Source organism: Rana temporaria, chromosome 2 (assembly GCF_905171775.1).
Source record: "Rana temporaria chromosome 2, aRanTem1.1, whole genome shotgun sequence".
NCBI classification, from domain to species: Eukaryota; Metazoa; Chordata; class Amphibia; order Anura; family Ranidae; genus Rana; species Rana temporaria.
The window spans coordinates 91,679,294-91,685,293 of NC_053490.1; positions in this window are offsets into that span (position 1 = coordinate 91,679,294).

Genomic DNA, 6,000 nt, shown 5'->3' on the forward strand with positions numbered 1-6,000 from the left:
TCAGCCTTGTACGCCGGAAACTGTCGGGCAGACAGTTTCCAGCGCACAGATCCGGTCGTGAGTACAAGGCCTGAAAGTTAGGGTGCGTGTTATAAGCCTGTGCACGTTATACGCTAATAAAAACGGTAGTTGATTTGTGTCTTACACAAGATACAATTTTTGGTACATAATCCAGACAGTGAAAAAGTCTCATATGGTATCACCATACTCAAGAGGAGTAGCAGAATGTGTTTTGGGTTGTAATTCTAAGTATGCTCATGTCCATTTTCTTTCTGCCTTTTCCAAAAACTTGTGGCAAAAAATTAAGTCTTCGAAAGACTTTCTATGGCTCCTAAAAAACACCTTTGGGTGTTTATGCTCCAAAAATGAGATTTTAGGGCTTTCCTACTGTCCTGGTGGTCCAGGGCCTCTAAAAATGTCATAGATAGTTGGGAAATTATAACTTATTCTCCTAGAAAGTCGGAAGGTGCTCCTTGGTCTTTTTTGTGGTTAGGCTGTGAAAAAGTCCCACACATGTGGTATTGCTATATTCAGGATTACCAGAATTTGTTTTGGAGTGTAATTCTAAGTAAGCTTGTGATGTGTGTTAGAAATATCTTATTAATTGACAACTTGTGTAAAAAATACATTTTAATTTTCTTCCATGGATTTTCCAAAAACTTGTGGAAAAAATTAAATTTTCAAAAGACTCAATGGGCCAGATTCACATACAAATGGACAGGCACAGCGTATCAGAGATACACTACGCCGCTGTATCTTACCTGGCTTTAAGTCAAATCCTCAACGATTTTGCGTCGTAAGTTACGGCAGCGTAGTGTATTTCTGGCTGCGGAATTCAAATCGGCGGGTAGGGGGCGTGATTCATTTAAATGAAGCCCGTCCCCGCGCCAAATGAACTGCGCATGCTCCGGTTTGAAATTTCCCGCCATGCTTTGCGCGAAATGATGTTGCACCGATGTCATTTTTTCAACTTAGACGTGAGTTACGTCCTTTCCTATTCACGGACGACTTACGCAAAAAAAAAATGTTCAAATTTCGACGCGGGAACGACGGCCATAGTTAACATGGCAAGTCTATCTATACGCCGCATAATAGCAGCTTTAACTTTACGCCGGGAAAAGCCGACTAGCGATGACGTAAGAGAATGCGACGGCCGCGTGTACCTTCGTGGATCGACGGAAAAAAACTAATTAGCATACCCGACGCGGAAAATGACGCAAACTCCACCCAGCGGGCGCCGAAGTATTGCACCTACGATCCGAAGGCGTACGAAGCTGTACGCCTGTCGGATCGAAGCCAGAAGCCGTCGTATCTTGGTTTGAGGTTTCAAACTAAAGATACGACGCGGCAAATTTGAAAGTACGCCGGCGTATCAGTAGATACACCGGCGTACTCGCTCTGTGAATCTGGCCCTAAGTGCCTTTCAGAAAATACCTTGGAGTGTTTGCTTTCCAAAATTTGTTTCATACTGTCCTGGTGCTCCATGGCCTCCAAACTTTTACAGATAATTAGGAATTTGCATAGTTCGTGCTCCTTGAAAGCCCAAAGGTAATCCTTCGATTTTGGGCCCCTCTTTGTGGCTAGGCTGTGAAAAAGGTTCACACGTATGGTATTTCCATACTCAGGAGGTGCATCAGAGTGTGTTTTGGGTGTAATTTTTAATATGCCTATGCTGTGTGTGAGAAATCGCTTGTTAAATGACAACTTTATGAAAAAAAATGTTATTTCTTAATTTTCCCCAAAATTTTGATAAAAAAATTACAACTTCAAAAAACTCACCATGCATCTTAGAAAATACCTTGGACTGTCTACTTTCCAAAAAAAGGTCATGAGATAAGCAGTCTGTACATCAGCAGTGATCAATTTTCAAATCGATGCATCTCAATTAGGGCCACTCACATTCCAGATCCGTATTTTACATCAACCAAAACCAGAAAGAAATGTTATCTGACTTTACTGACACAAAAGGGAACACACACATATTAAAAAAAAAAATAATGCTATTACAAAATCACATATGTTAAAAGCACAAATAGACATATTGCAGGTCATAAAAGTTATACTTATACATATTCAAGATTACATAAGATACAGGTGTGACCTATTGCATTTGGTCCATCAGCACAGTTAGGTACAGTATTGATCAATTTTCAAATATATATAACATAGTTTGTAGATTCAATACCTTTAGCACAGACCAAATAATAAACACTGATTTGGATGTAGTAGAATACATTTTGGTCTAAATCTATAAAGACATTTTATTTTTTTGCACACACATTCGTCACTAACACTGGCACCAAATGGACTACGTAAATGGAGCAGCTGCACTGGCTCATTGCTGTCTGATATACAGCGTTCTCATGTGACATGCAAGCTGTTTCTGTGCCTGACCATTTGTTACTGACTTGCCCACCTCTAACTACTCTTGAACTCTACCTGTACTGACCGCAGCTTGTCTCTGGAATCAGTCTCTGCCTCCTGCTACTGTATACCTGATCTGCCCCTCTCTTGCTGACACCAGCTTGTTCCCTGACTATCCATCTTCTGCTCATACCTGATCTGACCATCTGTCACCTCTCTGACCCTGTTGTCTGCCACCTCTTGCCAGACAAGTGCCTGCTGACTGGTCTCCAGCTTCAAAGTCTCTGACTTCCAGTCCAATACCAGTAACCTGTTATCTGTCAAGTGCCTGCCTGCTTGCTGCTTTTCAGTTTAGTGTCTGCTGCCGCCTACCTGCTACTGGTCAATGGATCCTCATCCTCCACTGGCCTTCCTGTCAGCTCTATCATGCCCAGCCACTACCAGCTGACCCTACCAGCCATCTTCGTGGACATGCCAGCTACCCGCCAGCACTGACTATTGGAAGAACCTTGAGCCAGAGCTGCAAGAGAGACCTTCTTCTTCATGTCAGGCTCTACCACCAGGTACATAACTGGTCTGGACAGGAAGGGGGTAAAGGTATTGAAATTTTGAGGTGGTTACACTAACACTTTTTAAGAAGTTAGAGAAATGGGTGTTTTTCTTTTTGTAATGCATTTATAACTAAATCCATAAAAGTGGACCATTGTCCATCCTTGGCAGTGTTCAATGTTTTTTCTCAACTCTCTAACACTATTACTGGACAGCTTCATTTGTTAAAGTAAACTGAAAAATTACAGACTAACAGGGCACATCAACAGATGAAAATAAAAGGAAAAGGGCCTTAAAAAATGCAGCAACCACATATACGTTTTTGTTTTAGGATTTATATGCTCTTTCGACTCTGGATCTACCTCTGGTGAAAAACAGAAATTCTAGGTTTGTTTTTAATAGGATGTAAAGAACCCGCTCTACTGCTATTACACTGACACCCTTTAACATATGAGTATGCCCCATTATCAATGACCATTCTAAAATGTCTCAAGCAATGCAGCAGGTCACATGATCTGTCATATGCATTTCAGAGGCCTGATTTAAAAATACAACTTTCTATATTGGAAGTTTAGCCACAACTTGGTTACAAAGTAATTTGTATTGTAGCAGAACTATTCCATTCCCACAAGCTGGAGAAAAAAAAGCAATGCCATAAACCACAGGGAACACCTCCTGAGTCCTGTTATGTTCTCCAGTAAGCCCTCTTTACCTAAGCATGTAAAGCAGACAGAATCTTTTTCCTTTCCGAATTTCGTTACACCTTACATTTGACTCATTATATCTATGACTGAGACACAGAGGCCTTAATAAAGCTTTAAATCAAAGCTTGTACGATCACTTTATTATAACGTAGCCTTGTAGTCCCTCCATCAAATTGCCAATTCACCAGAATAAGTACTTATGACCTAAGGTTCAACAAAATAAACAGCCTTTTGTACAATTTTCTCAAGCGGTGTCTTATTTCTGATCGATGCACAGAGTACATTACTGAGACAGTGGTCTACGTTTCATAGTCAAAAATAATTTGTGTGAAAAGCAAGAAAACACAAGCTTACCAAAACGGCATGGTATGGTGGTTAAAAAACATTTAACAGTTCAGCTTGAGGTACAATCATCAAAGTCACGTTTTTTTCTATTTAAAAATGAACGCCCTTATATTAAATGCTTTAACAGTCCTCCACACAAAGCCAGACTTCCACATTTTTCCAAATAGCTGTGGAATGTGTTTGAAGAGCGGCACTACAATGCCTTAACAATACGAACATCACAAGCTATTCTAAGTGTTGGAAACATATTACATTTCAAATGCACTGACTTCAAATATTTTTGTCTGCTGAAGTATTTTAAGTTCCAGCTAATTATATCTAATTTTAATCATGATGTCTTTTGCATGTTCAAGATATTTTCCTGTGAGCTAGCCGAGACCATACAAAGGATGTGATATCTTTGTATATAAAAACCTTTGTAAGTGCCAGGTGCCACCAAATTTAAAGAGCTTCCATCTCAGAAGTCTCATGTAACTGATGCTCTTCCAGGAAAACAACATATGCTGTAAAAAAAAGAGGTAGAAAGAGACCAAGAGCCACGTGCAGAATGCACTATACCATTGCATTCAATATACAACTATCTTTTACTGATATAGCTGCTCTTAAAGCCGATCTCCAGGTTTTAGTGAACTTTAAATAGTAAGTTTGGACCAAACAAACTATTTGCCTCACTACCAAATACAGCAGCTGTGAGCAATGTATAAACTGTATGAAGCCTCAGCTACGTACACTCCCGGAACAAAACTGAGTCAGGCTAAGCACTGCTCAGCTATTCACAGGGAGGTTTGTATTCTATCAATTGTGATCAGCCCCCTACTCTGCCTCAGCCAATCAGAGTAAGCCTTTTACTCCTTCATAGAATTGAATGTTCCCTGTGAATGGCTGAGCAGTGCTCAGACTGACTTAATTTTGTTCCAGGAGTCGGGGGGAGTTACCCATCCGACCACCAGTACACAGCGCTGTATACTGTATGCAGCCAAAGCTACATATGGTTAAAACAGCACTTATAGCCACTGCATTGGTTTTTAACCCCCCTGACGGTAAACCCGAGCGTGACTCGGGGGTTGGTTTTCAATGCTAAAATCGGTATACCCGAGTCACGCTCGGGGTGGACGTGCAGCGGCGCGGCTTACCTTTTGCTGGATCCACAGGCAAATTACTCACCTTGTCCCTGGATCCAGCGATGCCATCCCGCTGTGTGAGCGAGCGGGACCTCCTCGCTCGATTCACAGTCCCCGTGTGACGCCGATCTCCGTTCCCTGCGACGTTACGACACACGGGAGCGGAGAACGTCGCCAAATTCAAAAAAGTAAACAAACACTTTACATACAGTATACTGTAATCTTATAGATTACAGTACTGTATGTAAAAAATACACACCCCCCTTGTCCCTAGTGGTCTGCCCAGTGTCCTGCATGTTCTTTTATAAAAATAAAAAATTTCATTTCTGCCTAAAAACTGTAGATTGTCCAAAAGTGTCCCTTTATGTCAAAAATGGTTTTAGATCAGCTAGAAAACAGCGATAATAAATTATAATCACTTGCAGAAATGTGCGATAGCGATTTGTGGGGAAATTCGTCATAAAAAAAAAAAATAATGACCACGACAATTCTGCAACTGAGCAAATTTCAGTGATTTTGAGTTGATTACATTATTGAATAATTTTTATTATAATTATATTATTATTTGTTATAATTATTTATAATTATTTATTATATTATAATTTATAATTTTGTTTTAAAAAAAAAATCATACCCGGGATGCCTACAAGACTCTTGTTTGGTCAGATTTAAGTGAGTTATTCCTAAGAATTACAGACCTACAGTATAAAACGCCAAATTGCCTTGCAAAATAAATGTACCGCTTTTGGTACGTAATTCCAGACAGAATCATACCGCCAGGGAGGTTAAAGTAAATTGTTTGTTTGGCCAAGCTTGGGCTAAATTGGTCTATTTAAAGTTACTTAAACATAGAATTCTGCTGTAAAGTGAATTTAACCACTTAAGGACCGCCTCCTGCACATATACGTCGGCAGATT